Genomic DNA, 26,664 nt, shown 5'->3' on the forward strand with positions numbered 1-26,664 from the left:
TTTTGTTTCTAATGCCGACATTTTTGTTGTTGTTATTGTATTAGAGAAGGCGCTTAAATGCTGCTGCCGTTGGTTGTATAAAAAAAATACATTATAAAATTGGATCACTTAAGCGTAAAGTGTCAATATCAACATTTAGACTTTTAATATTAAATTTCAGTGCAAAACAAACAAAAAAAAAAAGAATAAATTTACAAATAAACTACATGAAATAAAAAAAATATACAACGACAACATTCTCGGTTAAAATGTGGTTGCGCAAAATCGATGACATAAAAAAGCAAGTAAGAGTGTTATATTCGGCTGTGCCGAATTTTGTATACCCACTATCAATATGTGGCTATACATACATAGTTTTCTGATATAGGGGTTAGGGTCTATTACGGACCGCTCTTCACAAAAGTTGGTAGAAAGATTTAGGTTCATATAAAACTTGTTTTTGACCAATTTCATCACAATATTAATTATTATAACACAATTATGAAAGTTTAAGTCATTTTCTGAGGGGGTCCTTATATGGGGACTAGGGACAAATGTTTCGCGATTTTCTCCATACTTTACAGTATAATTTCAGAGTTCTTAGAACTAATTAATGACAAAATTTGGATCAGGATTGTCTCATAATCAACATATTTATGACTACTCAATAGGGTATTCAATTAATCGGGTTTCTGGTTTAATCGGGTAATCGAGCAAATAATTAATCGAGGTTTAGATTTATTCGGTTAATAATCGGTTAATTTAAAATTATTCGATTAACCGAATAATTTCTATTTTCATTTTAAATTGAAAATACAATAACGAATTTTGTGTACAAAAACATAAAAAACAGCAAATAAGGTATTTGAGATCATTTTTATAAACATATCGTCTAATTGCTGCAATAACGTCATAACTCAAAATCCGTGTTTTTTGAACTGAGTAATACAAAATATGCGCTGTTCTATAATCATTCATATAGTTTTATCAGTTTTCAAAAAAGTCAATTATTTTTTGTGTGTGTGTTTTTTTGTTGTAAACACCAAAATTAAAATTCATGTTTTCTCGTATATTTGATAAATTAAAATTTGAGTTAAATACAGATTAGAAAGATATTAACATCTACTATTTATATTTGAAATCGCATGATTTGTTGAAAATTTATTTAAGAAATAGTAATATGTCATAACATATTCAAAGGCGTTTTTCTCGAAACGATTTTTTTTTGAATTATGACGTTGTTGCAGCAAATGAGCGATGTGTGAGTTTTCTAGTGAGATCTTCTGAAATAATCTTTTATAAAAAGAATATAATTTAAACGATTTATTTCTTTAGATTTAATAAAACTTTTCTTGGGAAAAACTCTCTCTGATTGTATATGTTGGAGAAATCAAAAGAAATCATGATAAAGAATATTCCTTTTTGGATTGTTTTAGATTTTGATTAATTTAATAGTTTCGTTTAGTTATGATAAAAGACTCATTTAAAAAAAATCTCCTATACATGTAAATACAAACAAAGCTTCAAATACATGTCAATTAAATATGTCAGTTGTTATACATACTCACTAATCATGTTTATTGGATGTTCAAAAAATATCTAATTTTAATTTGAAATTTGTATTTGAATTGAAACGGAATATGTATGAATATGTACATACAAAAACATTTTTTAAAGTGCAAAAAAAGGAATTTCGGTTAATCGGTTAATCGACACAAATTATTTGAAAATCGGCAATTTCAAATTATTCGAACAGTTAACCGTCAAAAATTAATCGGTTAACCGATTAACGGTTAATCGATTGAATACCCTACTACTCAAACAGTATTCCGGGGGGTCTAGGTGAAATTGAGAACCGATTTTCAATACCAAACAAACCTTATCAACAGAAAGTATTTGTGGGAAATTTCTAGCTAGCTCCTTTTGTTTGGGCCCTATCGTGTTTTCAACGGACAGACATACGTACGGACATAACTAGATCGCCTTAGACTATTATGAGGACCCTCAATATATATCCTAATGTGGGTTGCAAACGGAATGACAGAAACAATAAAACAACCATTTTGTTTTTAACTAATTTTTCTGGAAAAAAGCTTTTTTATTGTAAAGTGCGCGGCACTGAATTTTATTTATATGAGATCGATTCATTTTTGTAGAATTTTCAAGCATTGAGAAGATTTTTACATATGAGATGATCAATTTTGGCATACTCTGGCCTTCACTGTCACAGACTTTTTATACCCTACACCAACATAGTGGGGAGGGTATAATGCGTTTGTGCAGATGTTTGTAACGCCCAAAAATATTAGTCTAACACTCACCTCAAAGTATACCGTATATACTTAGAATTACTTTCTGAGTCGATTAAACGATGTCCGTCCGTCCGTCTGGTCGGCTGGCTGGCTGTCCATGTAAACCTTGTGCGCAGAGTACAGGTCGCAATTTTGAAGATATTTCGATCAAATTTGGTACATATTATTTTTTCGGCCCAAGGACCAAGCCTAAACTGGCTGAAATCGGTCCATTATTTCACCTAGCCCCCATACAAATGTCCTCCCGAAATTGGACTTTATCGGTCATAAATGTTTAAGTTATATATGTATCTCCACAAAATCTGCTCCAAATAAGTTTTATATAAACAAAATTCATGTCACCAAATTTTGTTACGATCGGTCCATAATTAGTCATAGCTCCCATATAGACACGCTTCCGAAAATCACTTTAACGTGCATAAATCGCTTAAAAATGTTGGTATACACACAAAATTCAACATAATTAACTTTAATATAGACATAAATCACACGACCTAATTTCATGGTGATCGGTCCATAATTGGTCATAGCCCCCATATAAGGCCCACTTCCGAAAATCACTCAAAAATATAAATTATTGAAATTTTAAAAGAAAAATGTTTTTGCTCTTTTACTTAGTGTAGGGTATTATATGGTCGGGCTTGACCGATCATACTTTCTTACTTGTTTATAACTGAAATTATTATTAAGAAACCGAAACTCCTCTTCTATCGATTTTCCAAGTTTTGTACTGATTACGTAGTTTGAAAATCGAATATTCAAATAATATGGCAAAATAGTTTCTAACATAACTTTTTAATTTTCGATTTCATTTTTTATGTAACACCATAATAAAACACTTGAGTATTTTATAGAACATTTTATCGAGACTTTAGAAGTATACATTTTCCATCTCTGGGGGTATAATTTGCATTTCGTTGTTTGTGGTGTTGGAGAGGCCATGTATGTGTTTGTTTACAAAGCGCCATCTATATGTCGATTTTTAGATAAATTAAAAGTCTCTCTTTCTCTATGTTTATATTACGGTTTGGCTCTCTTTGCTGATCGATTAAAGACAACGGAAAAAACACTTGTTGTTGGTGTTGTGTTGTATTGTGTTGGTGTTTGTGTAAGTGTTTTAACTAATACAAGATCGTCTAGATTTCATTACACTTCAAATCAGGCTTTTTATTCAAGTTAAACAAACGTTGTTCGTTGTCGGTTTCATATTTTTTTTTGTTGTATAAAAATGTTCGTTATTTTTTTTATATTTTACGAGTATTTTTATGGAATTTCTGTTTTAATTTCATTACTATTCCATCTGCTACGTTTAAACAGCAAAAATTAAATAAAATGAAATAATAATTTAATCGTTATTATTATTTCAGTTTGTTAGTATACGTTTTTCTCATATACTGTTCATATACTACTTACTAGTATTAAATATTAATTCTTTTTATTTTATTTTTTTGCTTGTTTGAATATTTCGTTTTGTGTCGTTTTTATTTACTATTTAGTTCTATTGATCAGTGATCACTTGTTAAAAGCGTGCTCTTTTTTTCTATTTTCTTTAATAAATAATACACAAAATAAAAAAAAATAAATATAACGAGTATTATTGTGAAAACAGTAGGCAAAATAATCATTATAATTATAATAATTTCATTAAAGCTACTACTATTACAACCAAATCTAAATTATTTTTCTCTTTTATAATTTCAGTGCAAAAAAAAATAAATAATAATTCAAAATAATCGTTTACAACAAATGGCTAAATAATGTAAAAGTGTTTGTTTATTAGTTAAAAATAGAAATAAATTTATAAAAAGGAAATATTTTGAAATATATTTCCATATGTGTGTTAGTGCATGTGTTTTGTATTGTTTTGAGAAAAAAAAATTATAATTAATTTCAATTATTTTACGTATTAATAGTGATAATGGATGCAATTTTTATAACCAGTTATAATTGGAAATTATTACATTTGCAGCCGAAAGATTTGTGGATTTTAACGTTTATTTGAAAAAGGTAAGTTTTCGAAAAATATTCATAATTCAATTTAAAAAAAAATTCACTAAAAAGCTAAATAAAACAATATTAATATAGACGACACTATAGACGAGACCAAGGCGAATTTATATACAAGGTGGTGTAGGTGACGAATTCAGGAAAATACGAGCGAATTCATTCATTTTTTATATATGGAGTTTGACATTCAAAACCACTCTCTCATTGTTTCGAATGTCAAACTCCATATATAAAAAATGCATGAATTCGCTCGTATTTGCCTGAATTTGCCATCGACACCACCTTGTATATAAATTCGCCATGGACGAGACTATAGACGAGATTATAGATGAAACTATAGACGAAACTATAGACGAGACTATAGACGAAACTATAGACGAAACTATAGACGAAACTATAGACGAAACTATAGACGAGACTATAGGCGAGACTATAGACGAGACTATAGACGAAACTATTGACGAGACTATTGACGAGACTATTGGCGAGACTATAGACGAATATAGACGAGACTATAGACCAAACTATAGACGAAACTATAGACGAAACTATAGACGAGACTATAGACGAGACTATAGACGAGACTATAGACGAGACTATAGACGAAACTATAGACGAGACTACAGACGAGACTATAGACGAGACTATAGACGAAACTATAGATGAAACTATAGTCGAAACTATAGTCGAAACTATAGACGAAACTATAGACGATACTATAGACGAGACTATTGACGAGACTATAGACGTGATTATAGAAGAGACTACAGACGAAACTATAGACGAAACTATAGACGAGACTATATACGAGACTATAGACGAGACTATAGACGAGACTATAGATGAGAATATAGACGAGACTATAGACGAGACTTTAGACGAGACTATAGACGAAACTATAGAAGAAACTATATACGAGACTATAGACGAAACTATAGACGAAACTATAGACGAAACTATAGACGAGACTATTGACGAGACTATAGACGAAACTATAGACGATAATATAGACGCGACTATAGACGACACTATTGACGACACTATAGACGAGACTATATATGAGATTGTAGATAAGACTTTAGACGAGGCTATATGCAACAGTATAGACGAGACTTTATATTAGATTATACAGACTATAGATGAGACTATAGGCGAGTCTGTAGACTAGGCTATAGATGAGACTGTACACTAGACAGCAGACGATACGAGAGTTAACCCAAATTTAATTTTTATAGTCTCTTGAATTATGTAAATTGTTTACCTAGTTTGTAAAATTTTCCATTTTGTGTTAAAACCAAAATAATTTACCTTGATTGGAATGATGATTTTAGCTGTAGCTGTTTTACTCTCGCTGTAGCACAGTGTAACTCTCTCATTAGTAATTAATCTTAACTCAAAACACCAACTGTGTTATTTAAATTAGGCTTTTTATTTATATTTAAACAAGATTACAATCTGAGTTACGTTAAGTAAAACTAAACAAAATTTAAATTAAAACAAGTAAGAGTGCTATATTCGGCTGTGCCGAATCTTAAATACCCTTCACCAAATTATACTTCAAAATTTTAATTTTTTTCCAGTTGTTTTTTGAATTTTTTGGAAAAAAAAATTTTTTCGATTGTTTTTTTAATTTTTTTTTTTTAAATTTAAAATTTTTTTTTTTTTAAATTTTAAAATTTTTTTTTTTAAATTTAAAAAAATTTTTTTTTTAAATTTAAAAATTTTTTTTTGGTTTTTTGTTTTTTAAAAAAAAAATCTGGTTCAAAATTTCCCTATTTTGACCCATTGTAGGTCCAACTTTCTATGGTCTTATATACGTCGTTGCAAATGTCTTTGAAATATCTATCATTAGATATCCATATTGTCTATATTAATTTCTTAGTAATCCAGATATAGGTAAAAAAATAGGTCAAAAATCGAGGTTGTCTTGGTTTTTTCCTCATATCTCAGCCATTTGTGGACCGATTTTGCTGATTTTAAATAGCAAAATTCTCGAAAGCATGTCTGACAGAATTATTGAAGATTTGGATCCCGAAGATATCTGGGGTCTTCAGAAAACTGATTTCAACAGACAGACAGACGGACAGACAGACAGACGGACGGACGGACGGACGGACGGACGGACGGACGGACAGACAGACAGACAGACAGACAGACAGACAGACAGACAGACAGACAGACAGACAGACAGACAGACAGACAGACAGACAGACAGACAGACAGACAGACAGACAGACAGACAGACAGACAGACAGACAGACAGACAGACAGACAGACAGACAGACAGACAGACAGACAGACAGACAGACAGACAGACAGACAGACAGACAGACAGACAGACAGACAGACAGACAGACAGACAGACAGACAGACAGACAGACAGACAGACAGACAGACAGACAGACAGACAGACAGACAGACAGACAGACAGGCTTAATCGACTCCGCTATCTATAAGGATCCAGAATATATATACTTTATAGGGTCGGAAATGAAAAATGTAGAAATTACAAACGGAATGACAAACTTATATATACCCTTCTCACGAAGCTGAAGGGTATAAAAAAAAATAAACAACAAACGAATATTTGATGTCAAATCACATTTCAGGTTTAAGACAACCCGCTGTTAAGCTTCGACTCCAGCTGACTTTGATATTGACAAGTTCCATTTGAAGTATGGTTTGTTTATTAATATAAATTCAATATTTCATTTACATTTAATGTAACATTTTCTTAAGAAATCTAGTGAAAACTGTATGTTATGTTGGGCGTTAATGTGTCAAAATTCTTTGCATAAATGTCACCACTTGAAATATAAGTTACAGACATGGTTTTGCATACCAGACTGATAATAAAACTTAGGAAAAATTCAAATCAAATAATTAAAATAAATAAAATATAGGTAACTTTTTAATAACAAAAAAAAAATAGAAAGGTTGTTTCAATAAGTTACATATGTAAATATTACTTAACAATTGTAATATTTATGTAAAACAGCTTGCTAAAGGTAAAAGTCGAATTTAATGAACTAGTAAATAAATATGCATACAATTATTTACTACTAAAAAACACTTACAATTCAATTTCATTGAATCATTTTCTACAACTATCTAATCATTAAGAACTTTTTCTCATTTCTTAGGAATGCCATAAACAATTTAATTGAATTTTATTTTCTAACTGCGTTTTGTTAAACAAATATTTCTTATTTATTACTCATAATCATCATCAAATATAATTGCTCCTTATAGTAGGGTATAGTGCGGCTATTTTGTCAGTGCAATAAATCATTTCAAATCAATCAACATTCCATTACACCTATTAATCTAAGCAATTAAAATGTGCAAAACAACAATTTAATCCAACTCGATCCTATAATTCTGTTTAATCATATTAAACAGATCATTATTAAAAATAATTTATCAAATAATAAAAATAATAATTACTGGCAAAGTGGTTAGTAGGAAACAAATCATAAATATCTGATTTCTCACTCTAGGAATACAATTGTGAATAGAATTTTGTATATAGTACCGTCTATAGTCTGATCTGTTGCCTCATATATTCTCAATAGTCTTGTTTGTAGTCTCTCTCGACAATAGTCTCGTCAGTAGTCTCGTCTATAGACTCTATAATAGTCTCGTCAATAGTTTCGCAGATAGTATCGTCTGTAGTCTCGCTTATATTATCGTCTATGATCTCGTATATGGTCTCGTATATGGTCTCGGCTACAGTTTTGTCTGCAGTTTATTCCACAATCTTATCCATAATCACATAATCTCATCGCTAATACCCGCTATAGTATCGTTCATAGTCTCGTCTATAGTCTCGTTCATAGTCTCGTTCATAGTCTCGTCTATAGTCTCGTTCATAGTCTCGTTCATAGTCTCGTCTATAGTCTCGTCTATAGTCCCGACTATAGTATCTTCTATAGTCTCGTTTGTAGTCTTGTCTAAAGTCTAATCCATAGTTTCGTTCATAGTTTCGTTCATAGTCTCGTCTATAGTCTCGTCTATAGTCTCGTCTATAGTCTCGTCTATAGTCTCGTCTATAGTTTCGTCTATAGTCTCGTCTATAGTCTCGTCTATAGTCTCGTCTATAGTCTCGTCTATAGTCTCGTCTATAGTCTCGTCTATAGTTTCGTCTATAGTCTCGTCTATAGTCTCGTTTATAGTCTCGTCTATAGTCTCGTCTATAGTCTCGTCTATAGTCTCGTCTATAGTCTCGTTTATAGTCTCGTCTATAGTTTCGTCTATAGTCTCGTCTATAGTCTCGTTTATAGTCTCGTCTATAGTCTCGTCTATAGTCTCGTCTATAGTCTCATCAATAGTCTTGTCTGTAGTCTCGTCTATAGTATCGTCTATAGTATCGTCTATAGTATCGTCTATAGTCTCGTCTATAGTCTCGTCTATAGTCTCGTCTATAGTCTCGTCTATAGTCTCATCAATAGTCTCGTCAATAGTCTCATCAATAGTCTCGTCAATAGTCTCATTAATAGTCTTATCAATGGTCTCGTCTATAGTCTCGTTGATAGCCTCCTCAATAGTCTCATCAATAATCTTATCAATTGTCTAGTCAACAGTCTTGTCAACAGTTTCGTCAATAGTCTCGTCTATAGATATGTCAATAGTCTCATCAATATATTCGTCAACAGTCTCAATATTCTCGTCTCTAGTCTCGTCAATAGTCTCATTAATAGTCTCGTCAATGGTCTCGTCTATAGTTTCGTCTATAGTCTCGTCTATAGATATGTCAATAGTCTCATCAATATATTCGTCAACAGTCTCCTCAATAGTGTCGTCTCTAGTCTCGTCTCTAGTCTCGTCAATAGTCTCGTCAATAGTCTCATTAATAGTCTCGTCAATAGTCTCATTAATAGTCTCGTCAATGGTCTCGTCTATAGTTTCGCTTATAGTATCGTCTATAGACTCGTCAACAGTTTCGTCTATAGATATGTCTCGTCTATGAGACATAAATATATTCGTCTACATTCTCGTCAATAGTCTCGTCAACAGTCTCGTCAATAGTCTCGTCAATAGTCTCGTCTATAGTCTCCTCTATAGTCTCGTCTATAGTCTCCTCTATAGTCTCGTCTATAGTCTCGTCTATAGTCTCGTCAATAGTCTCGTCCATAGTCTCGTCAATAGTTAACAGTCCTGTCAATAGTCTTATCTATTTTCTTGTCTATAGTTTCGTATTTACTCTCGTCTATTCTCTCATCTATTGTCTCGTGTATAGTCTCGTCAATAGACTCGCCGATAGTATCGTCTATATTCTCGCTTATAGTATCGTCTATGATCTCGTCTATGGTGTCGGCTATAGCTTCGTCTGCAGTTTATTTCACAATCTTATCCATAAACACATATATAGTCTCATCCCTAATCCCGGCTATAGTCTCGTTTATAGTTTCAACTATAGTTTATTCTATAGTTTCATATGTAGTCTCGTCTACAGTTCAGTATATTGTTTGGACTAGAATCTAGTTTTTTCCTTAGTCTCATCTATATTATTCTCTATAGAATATTTCCTTGTCCTTAGTTTCATCATTTACTTCCATTTTCTACTGGGTCATTATACAATGCCTTCGCTTTCAATTAAAATTATTTTCAAATCAAATCAACTGCAAATAATTATATTTTTTTACAAAATGGTTATTTAGAAAAAACCCTACAACCACATTGTTTTAACATATTTTCACACTTTAACAAATTAACACAAGTCATTATAAAATGACAATATTTTTTTTTTCGATTTATTTTTCTTACAATAAATTATTTTTTTATTTAAAACAAAATACAAAATTTAATTGCAAATCTGTAAAGCAATCATATAGTAAGTGCAAAAGAACAATTGCAAACAAAAAATACTCCACTGATCCGATTGTATCAATTGAATACAAATAATGGAAATGGAAATAATAAAATTAATAATAATAATGTTTGTTAAAACAAATAAATACACAAATAAATATTTATGAGTTTTATTGAATGTCATTTATTCTCGTACAGCAAGAAAAATTAATTTAAAAAAAAAAATATTTTATGAGTTGACAATTTTAACACCTTTAAAGGTGGGTTGAAATTCACATTGTTTTCTGTCTTTTAACTGGGCACTGAAGTAGACAATTTTAATTTTAATAAATTAATAATATTAATTACAAAAAAAAACTTTCCATTAATTTTTTTAAAGTTTTATATATAAAAGTGATACAAAATGCTGAGAAAATTGTATAATTTCAAAACGTTAAATGATTTAATCAAAATAAGTCATTATTTGGCAGCGATTTTATTACAAGTTATTAAGTAATTAATGTTTTATTGTTAGTAAAAATGATTAATGTATTTTATGAGCTGTTGAAATAAACAATAAGTTGTAGTATTTTGAAATAATTAAGTTTACTTTGTAACAATTTTTTAAATATTCAAAGTAATCTTACACTGATTAACATACTTTGAATTTACGACTCATCGAATTACTAACAGTGCTACTTAGAAGTAGTTCAGTAATAAGTAAAGATTATTAAAAAGACTCTATGCGAGACTATGGATGCGACTATAGAAGATACTATCGACGAGACTATAGATGAGACTATAGACGAGACTATAGATACGACCATAATCAATACTATAGGCGAGACTATAGATACGGCTATAGACGAGAATATATACAAGACTATCATAGAGGCGAAACTGTAAACGAGACTGTAGATAAGGTTATAGATGAGACTATAGACGAGACTATAAACGAGACTATAAACGAGACTAGAGACGACATTAGAGACGACATTAGTGACGAGACTAGAGACAAGACTAGAGACAAGACTAGAAACAAGACTAGAGACCAGACTAGATACGAGACTAGATACGAGACTAGAGATGAGACTTGATACGAGACTTGAGATGAGACTTGAGACGAGACTTGAGACGAGACTTGAGACGAGACTTGAGACGAGACTTGAGACGAGACTTGAGACGAGACTTGAGACGAGACTTGAGACGAGACTTGAGACGAGACTTGAGACGAGACTTGAGACGAGACTTGAGACGAGGCTAGAGACGAGTCTAAAGACGAGGCTAGAGGCAAGACTAGAGACAAGACTAGAGACAAGACTAGAGACGAGACTAGATGCGAGACTAGAGGCAAGACTAGAGACGAGACTATAGGCGGGACTATAGACGAGACTAGAGACGAGACTAGAGACGAGACTAGAGACCAGACTAGAGACGAGACTAGAGGCAAGATGCAAGACTAGAGCCGAGACTAGAGACGAGACTAGAGACGAGACTAGAGATAAGACTTGAGACGAGACTTGAGACGAGATTAGAGACGAGACTTGAGACGAAGATAGAGACGAGTCTAAAGACGAGGATAGAGACGAGTCTAAAGACGAGGATAAAGACGAGTCTAAAGACGAGGATAAAGACGAGGATAAAGACGAGAGTAGAGACGAGACTAGAGACGAGACTAGAGGCAAGACTAGAGACAAGACTAGAGACGAGACTAGAGGCCAGACTAGAGGAGAGGCTAGAGACGAGACTATAGGCATGACTACAGACGAACAGCGATATACGACTACAGGCTATAAACGAGATTCTAGACGAGATTATGGCTACGACTATATTGATACTATAGGCGAGACTATAGACGATACTATAAACGTAGCTGAAGGGGAGAACAAAAAAGCTGTAAAAATAGCCCTAAAACATAATTTATAATTTTTAACTAAGCTCTAATAGAGTTTCAAAACTGCTTCCCAGAAAATAAAATTACATAATATCACCTAAACACTTCCATTTTATGTTTCCTAACCCAACAACACACTGAAATCATTTGTATGTGAATCTAACTCTTCCTTATTGTGTCCACATTTGCTACAAATTTTATTTAATTGTAATGACAATTGTGCGCAATAATTGTTGCCAATAATAATTACAAAACAAAGAGGGGGAAATAAAAGTTTTACTTGATTTTAAACAAGATTTTATAGCAATAAATTGCATATTGAGGTTTTAACAATATTTTTGTAATTTATTTATAATGTCGTTTTCGTTGGCTTTGTAAATGTACTACATACAATATAAAAAGCATTTTATATTTTTCCAATAGACTCGTTCGTAATAATGATCTTTTAAAATACTCAACGTCAGTAAATGGAATATGGTCGCTTAGACCAGTGTTACTGGACGGACGGACTCACAGCACACATGTTGTTAGTTGTTGTTGTTTTTTTCTTCCAATATTTAAATAAATATAAAAAAATATGAGCATTCTGAAAATGACAAACAATTGTCATAAATCTTAATTTTATTGCCCCTGTAGTCATAAATTTTGATTTGCATATTTTTGTAATTTAATTTTATTAATATTAATATTTATTATTTATATTTCTTGATATTTTTTTTTATCTTTTAAAATGTTTTGCTTTTCAAAAGCAGCTTATGATATTGTTTTTTAATATTTATGTTTCTTTCTCATTTTTTTCTTTCAGTGTAAATTGTATTTGCAAATTAAAAAGAAAGCGTTGCCAGATTTTTTTAAAAAAGCTAAATAGCAGAAAAGTATTTAAATGAAAATATTTAATTTTAATACATAAATATTTAAATTCTAAGTAAGATCATGTATTTTACCTGAGTTTAAAATAGTTTTTAAATAAAGTCTTTAAAGGCTAAGTTTTAAATTTTGTTTTACATTGTGTTTTCTTGTGTAATGTCTTCAGTTGTGGGTTAGTGACAGAAATCTACAAGATTGGCTTACTTTAAGGAGTTCAATTTGCAGCTGCTGCATTTAAGGAAAAAGGTATGTAAACAATGATTTGTATATGATTTAGTAATATGAATGATATTAGTTATAGTAAATCAATATTGGCCACCACCTTTCAGTTAGAGTATAGTTACCCTATGAATACAGTAACTGATATAACTGCAAAAGTTAAAATTAAGATATTCTATAAATAACAAAAAAAAACAAGCTTTTTCTTTTCAAATTTATGGAAGCGAATATGGAGACACAATTGACGAAACTATAGACGAGACTATTGACAAAACTGTAGATGAGACTATGAACGAGCCTAGAGACGAGACTAGAGACCTGACTAGTTACGAGAATAGAGACCTGACTATTGACGAGACCAGATACGAGACTAGACTAGATACGATACGAGACTAGAGACGAGACTAGAGACGAGACTAGACTAGAGACGAGACGAGACGAGACGAGACGAGACGAGACGAGACGAGACGAGACGAGACGAGACGAGACGAGACTAGAGACGAGACGAGACTAGAGACGAGACTAGAGACGAGACTAGAGACGAGACTAGAGACGAGACTAGAGACGAGACTAGAGACGAGACTAGAGACGAGACTAGAGACGAGACTAGAGACGAGACTAGAGACGAGACTATAGACGAGACTAGAGACGAGACTATAGACGAGACTAGAGACGAGACTAGAGACGAGACTAGAGACGAGACTAGAGACGAGACTAGAGACGAGACTAGAGACGAGACTAGAGACGAGACTAGAGACGAGACTAGAGACGAGACTAGAGACGAGACTAGAGACGAGACTAGAGACGAGACTAGAGACGAGACTAGAGACGAGACTAGAGACGAGACTAGAGACGAGACTAGAGACGAGACTAGAGACGAGACTAGAGACGAGACTAGAGACGAGACTAGAGACGAGACTAGAGACGAGACTAGAGACGAGACTAGAGACGAGACTAGAGACGAGACTAGAGACGAGACTAGAGACGAGACTAGAGACGAGACTAGAGACGAGACTGGAGATGACACAAGGGACGAGATTAGAGACGAGACTAGAGACGAGATTAACGCCAAGAACAATGGCCGATACTATGTTTCGTACTATGGACGATAATATTGAGAAGACTATAGAACAGTGAGGCTATATTCTCGACAATTGACGAGGCAGTAGATGTTATTATGTACAAGGAGATTGACGAGACTACAAATGAGATTAGTTATGTGTTTTGTGCTAGAAAATTTCAATATTAATAGATAGTAAAATGAAGTCAAATCACTTTTTTATTATATAAATCTGTTTTATTGCAAAAAAACAAATAAGTTTTTGATAAAAAAAAATTTGTTTATGGATAAAAACTCGGGTTTTATGGGAAAACGTTTTTTTGAGAAAAAAAGCCTTGTTTATATTGTGCAAAAATTATAAAGGAAGTAAAAGCTATTTGAATACAATATTTTTCTGCTCATAAAACAGTTTTTACCAGTCTAAACTAGACTTGAAATTATACGCACTTCAACTTTATTCCGGTTACATTTAAATTTCAAGGTGTACTATATTTACACCGTAGTCTGTATTAAATTTTAACATAATTTCCTTAAACTGTCATAAGCTAAAAATAACTTTATTTGATAATAATACGCATATGGAAAATATCTCTAGCAATATAAAAAAAATATCATAAACCTATTAACACATTTCACCAGCACTGTCCTCCAGCCCGATGACACAAACAGAGTTAATCAATCTTTTTTTTCGAACGAAACGAAAAATTTCAAAAATTTGTTTATACAAATAAAAAAAAAAAATAAAATGAAGGTCTACCACTTTCTTAAAACAAAAAAATTTACAAACCCCAGAAAATAAATAAAAGTAGTAGTAAATAACAACAGCAACAACATGGCAAACAATAATAATAATAAAATATTTTAAATAATCATATAAAACAATAAATAACACAAGACTTAAAAATATGTAGAGAAACGCAAAAAATATTTAAAATAAAAAAAATTGAATTGAAATGAAATGTAAGAAATAAAAAATAAAATAAAAAATATTTAAAAATTTAAAATATGCAAACGAGTTAAAATAGCTACAACAACATATACAGCAAACATTTGTTAAAACAACAGCAAAAAAGTGGTTTTGGTTAGAGGAAGATACAACACACCAACAACAACTAACTGAATGACTGTGACTGGGACTCTGAATCCGAATCTGACTACAAAACTCCTCTAATAAAAAGCTACACAATTTCAATCTTATAACTTACGATCGAGTGGTATTAGTATGTATTAGTATCTAGTGGTCTTAGTTTTAGTCTTAGTAGCTGTGTTGTATGTATGTAGTATAAAGTGGTACTAAAATACCAAACAAACAAAAAAAAAAAAAAACATGAATTTTTTTTATACACGTTCTGTGGGTATCTACATTTGATCGAACAGATGCGATAACAAGATGCGCAATAATTTGCAGATGCGTTTTAGCTACTGGTCATTAGCAAAAGCAACAACAAAAATGCTAAAACAGCAGCAGCAGCAGTCGTAACACAAGCCACAAAGCTTTAAAGACAGGTCTCGAATATTAGAGGAGACTGGCTTTAAACATTTATTATTAGGTTTTGTGTTTTGTTGTTGCTATTTTTTATTTTTATTTATTTTTTTTGAAGCAGATGTAAAGAGTAAGAAATTTGAACAACAAAAATGTTAATTTTACACTTAGAGATTTTCACCGATTTTTTGTCATACATTTTTTTTTTACTAAAAAATTTATTTTTTAAAAAAATTAAAAGTTTAATTTAAAAAAAAAATTGTTTAACAAATTTTTTAAATTTTGGTCTGAAAATGGGACAAAATATATCGGCTTTTAAAATTAAATTGTTAGGATATTACTTTGAAATTGTCACACATTCCAAATCCTTGGGACCTATAAAGTGTTCTATCAAGCATGCTCATCTGCCAAATTGTTCTAATGATAAACTCTCAACATCTCGGTTAAAGATCACAGCTGGACCGGTCTTGTGAAATGAAGATCTGTTTTACAGCATCCTATTTTCAAAGGAAATGTACTTATTAACAAAATGTATGAAAAAGTACTTTTTTAAAAAAAAATATATAAAAAGTATGCTATGTATTAATATGTATAAAAAGTACTTTATTAATAAAAATGTAGAAAAAGTACTTTTCAATAAAAAAAAACATAAAAGTACTTTTTTTAAACAAAATGTATAAAAAGTACTTTTATAATGAAATGCAGAAAAGGTATTTTTTTAATTAAATTTATAAAATGTACAATACTTTTTTAATAAAATGTAAAAGAAGTACTTTTTAATTTAATTCTATAATAAAATGTATAAAAAGTACATTTTTCAATAATACAAAGGATTAAAATACTTTTTTTAATAGTAATCAAAAAATTCATTCATCAAAATGTATAAAAAGTACTTTTATAATAAAATGTACAAAAAGTACTTTTATAATAAAATGTACAAAAAGTACTTTTTAATAAAAATTTATAAAATGTACAAAACTTGTTAAATAAAATGTATAAGAAGTACTTCTTTAATAATAAAATACATAAAAAGTACTTTTTTAATAAAAAAACATAAAAAGTACTTTTTTAATAAAAGTACTTTTTACCAATAATACAAAGGATTAAAATACAATAACAAGTTCAATTATTTTTAATAAAATATATAAAAAGTGTAAAAGTACTTTTTAATAAAATGAGACAAAGTACTTTTTTTTAATTTTTTAATAAAATGTAAAGGAAGTACTTTTTAATAAAATATATAAGAAGTACAATTTTCAATAATACAAAGGATTAAAATACTTTTTTTTAAATAATAATAATCAAAAAATTTACTAAAAACTACTTTTTTTAATAAAAAAAACATAAAAAGTACTTTTTTAATAAAATGTATAATAACTACTTTTTTCTAATAATGCAAAGGATTAAAATATTTTTTTTAATAATAAGCAATAAATCCACTTATTTTTAATAAAATATATAAAAAGTGTAAAAGTACTTTTTAATAAAATGTGAAAAAGTACTTTATTTTTAATAAAATATATAAAATTATTTTTTAATAATAAAAAGCATAAAAAGTAACAGTTTAATAAAAAAAACATAAAATGTACGTTTTTAAAAATGGATAAAAAAGTAATTTTTTTTCATTCACCTTCGTGAGAAGGTCATTCCGTTTGTAATTTCCACAATATAATTTTCCGACCCTATAAAGTATATATATTCTGGATCCTTGTAGATAGCGAAGTCGATTAAGTCATGTCCGTCTGTCTGTCCGTCCGTCCGTCTGTTTGTTGAAATCAATCAATTCTGTCAGACATGCTTTCGAGAAGTTTTCTATTTAAAATCAGCAAAATCGGTCCATATATAGCTGAGATATGAAGAAAAAACCAGGACAACCTCGATTTTTGACTTATATCTGGATTACTAAGTCATTAATATAGATAATATGGATATCTAATGATAGATATTTCAAAGACCTTTGCAACGACGTATATAAGAGCATAGTAAGTTGGACCTACAATGGTTCAAAATCGGACAAATATTTTTTATCCCGAATTTTTTTTTACCAAAAAAAAAATTTAAAAAACCAAAAAATTTTTTTTTAATTTTTAAATAACAATTCGAAAAAAATTTTACAAAAAATTAAAAAAAAAACTTTGGAAAAAAAATATTGTTTACCTAAAAATACTTAAAATTTGTATTTTGAAGTATAATTTGGTGAAGGGTATATAAGATTCGGCACATCCGAATATAGCTCTTTTACTTGTTTATGACAAAAATCATAAAAATTTATTTTTACTAAATAAATAAATATAAACCAGAATAAAAGTACTTTTTTAATAATAAACATTAAAAGTAGTTTTATAAAAAAATCTAGAAAAATGTACTTTTTTCAATAATAAATACCATAAAAATACTTTTTTTTAATAATAAGTAAAAAATTTAAGTACCTTTTTTGCAATAATAAAATGCATAAAAATACACCTTTTAATAATAAGTAAAAAATTTACTTATTTTTAATAAAATATATTGTATAAATGTTAAAAAGTACTATTTTAATAAAATGTGTAAAAAGTACTTTTTAATAAAATTTATAAAAAAGTACTTTTTTAATAATAAAAAGCATAGACGGATTTTTTTTTAACCAAAAACATAAAAAAAAAATTTTTATTATAAAAATCATAAAAAGTAATTTCTAGTAAAAAGTGTAAATAAATATAAAGCAGAAACAAAAGTACAATTCTAATATAAAATATAAGAAGTACTTTTTTATTAAAATGATTTTGTTTAAAAAGTACTTTTCTTGCCTAAATATATATAATTTTTCAGTAAAATAAAAAATAAAATTTACTTTTTTGAACCAAAAATACTTTTTATATAATTTTTATCTATCAATTTTTTTCTTTAAGATATTCAATGACAAAACTTTTTTAAAAAAAAATTTCGAACTGTTCACCATAAATTATGTGCTTTTAAGAAAGTAGGAAGCGAAGTAATTTTCTAAAGAAAAAAGTAATTTTTGCATGAATTTGTATGCACCGAATAGGTTTCTGAAATTTCCGGAAAAAAATACTTTTTGATTTTATGTCAAGTTCATTTGGAATAAATCACGTTGAAAAAAAATTAATTTTGCTTCAAATACTAACTTTTATATATAAAATACTTTTTGCATAAATGTTTATGTACCAAATGAACGTTTGGAAGACATTGAAAGGCAAAGAATTAAACGAGTTTTGCAGCCGTTTCACTAAAAAGTACCAAATAAATAGTTTAAATATATTTTAAGGCCAACTCCTTGACTAGCAATGGAAATGTTCGTAGAAACTTATGATATAATATATTTACAAATATTCGAGAAGTCTTTAAATATGGGAGTGGGTTCTGATTACCTATTTAGGACCCAACTATAACTGCAGGAATTTGTGTCCTATTGCGAAGTTGTCAATTTCTTTTAGTGTATCGCAAATATTTTGTTGAAAATAACAAGTGGTATTTTCACTTACAATAAATACAACAAACATACTACACTAACAACAACAGCAACAACCTCAACAATGTTGTCACACTGAACAACACATTGAACAGATATTTAAATATTTGAAGCTTAACGAACAAACAAATGCGAAAAAAAAACTACACAAAATATATAAATAAAACTAAATAAATACATATAAACTTCAGAGATTAAAGAGATTGTACAAAAAAAAAAGAAGATAAAGATCATAGATTTACTGGTTTAAGGCACTGAGCGAGTTAAGCTCAAAGATTTAATAAATAAAAACTAAAATCTCGAAAAAAAACGAAAAATATTTAAAACTAAGTAAAAGCAAGATCGTTATGGAGTTTAAGAAAATTAAGTTTTAGGATTTTTTTTGTAAAGCGGTATTTTGGTCTTGGTTTCCATGCAAATTAGATCAACTCTCATACCAACAGACGTACTTGAAGTTATAAATATTTTTACATTCTTTAGCCACTCTAACATGCGAGTACTCTCTTGTAGGTTTTCGTTTTATTTTTTTTTAAATGAAAATGTATGCCTGACATGCTGCCATGAATGCGTGTGTCATTTTCCTTGAGAGAGTGTGCGTGTTTTAAAAAAAAAGTATGCAAAAGGGGCTGCCACAAACTAGTTTGATATTGAACAACACAAGTGCTTGCTTTCAGGCTGCAACAGAAATTATGCACAAGTATGTCGTGATTTTTGTTGTTGTCGTTGTGAATTTTTAATAAATTGTTAACGTGGTCTTAACTTGAGAGCCTCCTCTATGTCTACATAGGAAAACAAACATATGACCAGGGCAACCAAAAATATGCAATATCATATTTTTTGCTGTGCGTCGTATAAATATATGAGTTAGTTATTTATCCGTTTCAGACAATTATAAGAATTTTGGCATCGATTTGTTAGTGCATATTTTTGCATATTTTGCGTTTTATAGCATATTTTTGCATATTTAAATCATAACTGCATATTTTTGTTGAATATTTTCTTTATTTCCATTATTTTGTTTTCTAAATATAATTTTATTGCTTGTATTGTAATTTTTCATTTCTATATTTTACAATTTTGTTAAGGTCCAATGAAAATTCGCCTAAGCTACTTAAAGAAAAAAAATACAGTACCCATAATCGACTTATCTTCATTAAATTTTCATTGACTTAAGGGATCTTAGTTTCCATATATTTGAATTAAATTAAAAATATTCACACACAAATATCAAAATTTACCAAATAGAAAAAAATACATAAAAAATTAAAACAAAAGAAAAGAAAATGGGCAACTTCTTAACAAAATGTTGGATACATTTAAAAAAAAAAAAACTTAAGGTTGCGTGAGACAGTTATGGCTGGGCATTAAAAGTTTACCACTAATGTAAAATTAAACAACTTTTCAGCAAATGTTCAGAATATTAAGATCCATCCAAAATATCATGTTCAAAAATATCGAAAATATCACGTTTGTTACAAATTGTAACAAAGATGTTAGGAAATCATTAAAAAAAACCATCAATTGATGAGAAAGGAAGAAACATAGGAAATGTCACTGTATTTTGAGTTCCAATAATAAAAATGCAAAAAAGGTTTTTTTATTTTTCCGTAGTTTTAAAGAAAACAAATCATTTCACTATTGTAAGGCTTTTTGATAATTCTGTTTAAATTTTGGAAGTCAAATTTAGATGTTAATCTTCATATATGATAAGTGCTCCAAAATCCACTGCAATTTTTTACCAAACAATTACAAACGCTGTCTATAGCGATTTTGAAACATAATTCAAATGATAAAGATTTTAAAGCTTTATGTAGAATAGAAACATTTCGAGAAATTCTTAATATCCTCTCCCTATAATATTATGCAACTATCTAATTACTAAACAAATTTTTATTTACTTATATTATTTTTAATAAAACATTGAAATCAAACAATAGCCAACTATTTTTAAGTGCATATTTTTTATATTTTAAGAGCATATTTTTCGTTTTTAAGTGCATAATTTATGCGCATAAAACACTTTTTTTAGAGCATATTTTTGGTTGCCCTGCATATGACTTTGGATTTGGGTGAGATGTAAGAGAGTGTTTTCTTTTCAAATAAAAAGTACTTTTTTAATTAAAGTACAAAAATCATTTACATATTTATTAATTAATAATTAAAGGTACCTTTTTAGTAAAAAAGTATATAAATAACTTTTTAATAAAAAATATGAAATCCATTGATTAATTAAAAAGCATACAGGTGAATTTTAATATGTTTTATAGAAAAAAACATAAAGTTTATGTTTTATAGTAAAAACAAGTTAATAAATTACATAAAATTTAATATTTTTAATTAGAAATATATAAAGTACTTTTTTTAAATTACAATTAAATTACAATAGATTTTCAATTAAATCTATTGAAAGTTCTTTCTTATTAAAATGTATTTAAAAATTTGTAAAATTATATACTATGGATAACAAAAAAACACTTTTTTTATTAAATTTTTTTAAGTACTTTTTTAACAAAATGTACTTTTTTAAAAAAAATTTATAAAAAGTAGTTTTTAAAAAATAAAAGTACTTTTAAGAAAATGTATAAAATTTACTTTTTTAATTATATTCTACATTTTTAAAAGTACTTTTTAATAAAATTTACAAAACGTATTTTTTTTTTAAATGTATAAAAAGTACTTTTTAAATTAAATCTATAATAGATAGACCAGTCGATAGTGTGCAGAGACTCTGGGTGTAACTGCAGACAAGCAAAACGCTTCGCAGTTTGTGTTTGTTTATAAAACTAAGTGCAATTCTGTTTAAATATTATAAACTAGTTGACCGCCCAGGCTTCGCCCGGTAGCATTTATTAATGTTAGTTCTTCAAGTTTCTCCAACCCACATATACCTACCTGCCTGATCTTATTTTTTTTTAAAAAAAAAGAAAAAAAAGTATTGTATTAATTAAATTTATAAAAAGTATTTTTTATTATATAAAAAGTCTTTTTTAATAAATTATATAAAAAGTTCACTTTTATTAAAATGTATAAAAAGTACATCTTCAATAATATATATATAATTAGTACTTTTTTAAATATTTGGTCAATTCACAAGGTCTCTTATCAGTCATATGGTCATAATGTCCTGATATATCATGACTCGGCGGCTCGGCTTAACCGACTTCGGCGCAGGTCTCTGCTGGTTGGTTACGATAACACAATAAACATATCATACAAAGTAGTATTATTTTAGGACATTTTTTGCTTGAAAAGCAATAAAAACCATTCTGAAATATTAGGACATTATGAAAATATGACATGATAACAGACCTTGTGAATTGACCAATTGTATAAAAAGTACTATTTGTGTAAAATAAAGATATTTCGTTAAAAAAAAGTACCAACGTTTTTGAATAAAACAAGTATTTTTTGAATGAAATGTACGTTTTTAACTTAAAGTACTTTTTGTATAATTTTTAAGTATTAAATTGGTTTTTTAAGATATTTAGTGACTAAACTGTTAAAAACTGATATTTTTTTTTTGCATTGTAATTTTTGAATATTGTAATTAAAAAGTACTTTAAATTTTTAAGCACCGCACTAGTTTTTGAAAAAAATTAAGAACAAAACTTTCAGGAAGATAAAATTTTTAACACAAAAGTCAAAATGTATGCATGAATTTTATTCACTTTTCATAAGCATAACAAAACATTTAGAAAGAATTCGAATAAAAATAAAACTTTTTGAATATAAACACCAAATTATACTTGAAAATAAATTTTTTTAGGTAAACAAAATTAATTTTTTTTTTAAATTGTTTTTCAAAATTTTTTTTTCCAAATTGTTTTTTAATTTTTTTTAAAAAAAGTTTTTTTAAAATTTTATTTAAAATTTTTTTTTTTTGGAAAAAAAATTATGACAAAAAAATTTTTTTAATGAAAAAAAAATTCGGGTCAAAAAATATTTTTTTTCGATTTTGACCCATTGTAGGTCCAACTTACTATGGTCTTATATACGTCGTTGCACAGGTCTTTGAAATATCTATCATTAGATATCCATATTGTCTATAATATGACTTAGTAATCCATATATAGATCAAAAATAGATCAAAAATCGAGGTTGTCCCGGTTTTTTGCTCCTATCTCCTTTATTTATGGACGGATTTTGCTGATTTTAAATAGCAAACTTCTCGAAAGCATATCTGACAGAATTATTGAAGATTTGGATCCCGAAGATATCTGGGGTCTTGATTGATTTCAACTAACAGACGGACAGACGGACATGGCTTAATCTACTCCGCTATCTATAAGGATCCAGAATATATATACTTTATAGGGTCGGAAATGAAAAATGTAGAAATTACAAACGGAATGACAAACTTATATATACCCTTCTCACGAAGGTGAAGGGTATAAAAAAACAAATGTAAATTTTGAATATTAACACTACAATACAAGATAAAACTTCAGAGAGGGCACCTCGTGCAAAATATCTTTTTTAGTGAACACAAATCTGTCCAAAATTTAAAAATCGCACGTGCAGTTTTCGAGATCTTTTCAGTTAAAATTTTAACGAATGGACCTAAATTTTAACAGTAGAATTTAACAAATACATTGAAAATATGCCATGAAATGTATCAAAACTGACCTTTTGGGGTTTGTTTGTGTAAAATGTAACAAGTCTGCTTTTACACAGGGCAAGTTTTCTTGCGCAAGTCTAGAGTTTATAGGAGAGAAAGGCAAGAAGAAAGAAGAGGGGTACACACTTGCTTGTACTGGCAAGTCTCTTCAATTCTCTTTTGTTTTCTCATTTTCACTATGGCGTCTATTAGGTTTTGACATACAAAATTGAACACAGACTTTCTGTGTGTAAACAGTCGAGCAAGTTTAAAAGGGAATCGAAGAGACTTGCTTCAAGTAAACTTGCTGTGTGTAAAAGCAGACTAAAATCCATTTCAATTTAGTCCAACAAAATATTTAGTACTTTTATAATTATGTTGGTACTTTTGCTATCAGAATTAAAATGATGTTGGTACTTTTGCTTTTGTGGAAGTGTTTAATACATTTCTGAAATAAATATAAGCCTGACTGGTAGTGAAATTTCGAAATTAGTTGGGTACTTTTCTTACAACCCATAATTCGCAAGTCTCGTTTAATTCTTGGTCTTTCAACTTATTTAAAAACTCTATGAGCTCCTTGAAAGTGTAGGCAAAAAGTACTTTTTATATAAAACGTACTATTTAATACAAAATAGATTTATTCAAAAATTTTTATTTTGTATAAAGTACTTTTTTATTAAAAAACTAATTTAAGTTAAAAAGTGAATTTCGTTTGGTACTTACAGTTACACAAAAAGTACTTTTTGAACTAAATACATTAATTTTACACAATGTTTAACCAATATTTATCAAGTTCTTTCCATATTCTGCCAAGTTTTTTCTAACGTATGCTATGTAGAATTTTTTTTTGAGCTCAGGAACATTTTGTTTGTATGAAAATTAGTTTTAAATAGCATTTTGCATGTTGCCATGCATTCACTTTAATCAAATTCAATGTTGTTTTAAAACTCAACGCATCGAACTGCAACACAAATTTGCACAAACAACAAACACATCACAATGCAACCTGAACAAGAGCAACATACATACAACACACACTAACTTGCAATAGATATTTAACTTTATTCCTGCAAACTTAAATATCAAACGAGGATCGAATGGAGAGGTAGGAAAATTAATGTGGCAATGTGGATTCTAAAACAAATAAATGTGTTAGAAATTCAGAAAATTCTACATCCAACATAAACTCTCCCTGTAAAACATATTTTAAAAGCTTAATCCCTCCTTTGTTGATCATGCAAATTTTGTACCGATCGATTGCGATCAAAAATTCCGTTATTTTCGATTTGACTACAACCATAATTTTAAGCGATCCTCGCTTAAACAAGTATTAGACACAAGGCAACCAAAATCAGCTTGTACTCATAAATTCATCCAAACATCCCATAGAATGTTGATAAAAGTTGCACTGGTTTTGTGGAAGTAGTTGTTAGATAATTACTAATGACACCACTTTCCATGCAGTTTGTTTTCAGATCTTATTTTTATTTTTAGTTTTTCTATTTTATTTTTTATGTTTTTGTAAATAGAACGAACACCTGTTCCAAACAGTTCTTTAGCGAAAACAAAAAAGGTTGTTATCCTTCAGAAAGGTTTAAAAATCTCAAACACATCAACAATTTAAAAGTATGACAGCAGTAAGTAACAACAAAAAAAAATAGCTAATATTTCATGTTTAAATTTCAAAGTTAAATAAATTTTGAAATTGTTGATTGTTGCTAACTTTTTCTATATATATTTTTTTGATGAATTTTTGTTGTAGTTCTGCTATATTTCAAAATCTTGTGAATAATTTAAACTTGTCTTAGTTTGTTTAAGTATGTCTGTATTTTATTAAAAAAAAAAAGTTTGAAGGTTTTTGTTTTTTTTTTTTTTTCATTTAAGACTCTTAGTTGCCAAAGTGATGTTTAAATATAAATACTTGAATCACCATCACCGTAACCCGATGCCGCCTAAAGTTTTAAAAGCAAAAAAACTTAAATTTAAATCTAAAATAAATAAATAAAATATATTTATTGGTTATGGTCCATGAGGTTGATTGACAGGTTTGTTTAGAATTTGTTTATGATTTTCAGTTTTTGTCTAATCCAATAATTTATTTTAATTCTTTAGTTAAATATTTAAACAAGAGGTTTTTTTATTGCTCTTAAAAACTAATGTATGTACATACGCTATTATGATTGTTATTTTAAAAATCATAAATATTCAAAGTTTTTGGATTTATTGGCAGTCGGCTAATCTCAGAGACTTGTTTTGAGAAATTGTATATTTAATTTTTGAAACTACTAAGGTCTGTTAACTTTTTAGCGTATTAAACTATTGTTAAGGCTTAGTCACATATAGCTACGTGTAGTTTTTAGAATTTTTCTTATTTGTTTCCAATTCTATTCAATTACCAGTCTATGCTTGTTCTGCAAAAATCCTTATTATTGGGTGTAAGACATAAATTTTTTTAATTTTTCAATAAATTTTTTTTTTGTTTTTTCAATTTTTTTTTAATATTTAGCGAAAAAAAATTTTTGGTGAAAAAAAAAAATTCGGGTTAAAAAAATATTTTTTCCGATTACTATGGTCTTATATACGTTGTTGCAAAGGTCTTTGAAATATCTATCATTAGATATCCATACTGTCTATATTAATGACTTAGTAATCCAGATATAGTTCAAAAATCGAGGTTGTCCAGGTTTTTTCCTTATATCTCAGCGATTTGCGGTCCGATTTTCTCGATTTTAAATAGCAAACGAGCCGAAAGAATTCCTGAGATATTGATGTATGAATCGTGTATATAAGTTATTTGAGGGCTTCGGAAAGTTGATTTCAACAGACAGACGGACGGACGGACTGACAGACAGACGGACATTTAATCGACTCCGAATATATATACTTTATAGGGTCGAAAAATTATATTGTGGAAATTACAAACGGAATGACAAACTTATATATACCCTTCTCACGAAGGTGAAGGGTATAAAAAAGTGCCGCTGAAG

At 28.9% G+C, this 26,664-nt stretch overlaps 1 protein-coding gene across 2 annotated transcripts in view; it reads left to right on the top strand.

Annotated features, from left to right (window-relative positions):
- The first annotated feature begins 4,002 nt into the window (after positions 1–4,002).
- The window catches only part of dpp (decapentaplegic), a 154,690-nt gene continuing 132,028 nt past the window's right edge, over positions 4,003–26,664 (top strand). The window contains exons 1-2 of one of the 2 annotated variants that reach the window (XM_065500620.1): positions 4,003–4,050; positions 4,205–4,298. The gene's annotated coding sequence lies outside the window, so the exon portion shown is untranslated. Of the gene's footprint in view, positions 4,051–4,204; positions 4,299–12,868; positions 13,096–26,664 lie in introns of those variants that run through there. The other variant, XM_065500617.1, reaches the window with a different exon arrangement.

The sequence above is a fragment of the Calliphora vicina genome, chromosome 2 (assembly GCF_958450345.1).
Source record: "Calliphora vicina chromosome 2, idCalVici1.1, whole genome shotgun sequence".
Lineage (NCBI taxonomy): Eukaryota > Metazoa > Arthropoda > Insecta > Diptera > Calliphoridae > Calliphora > Calliphora vicina.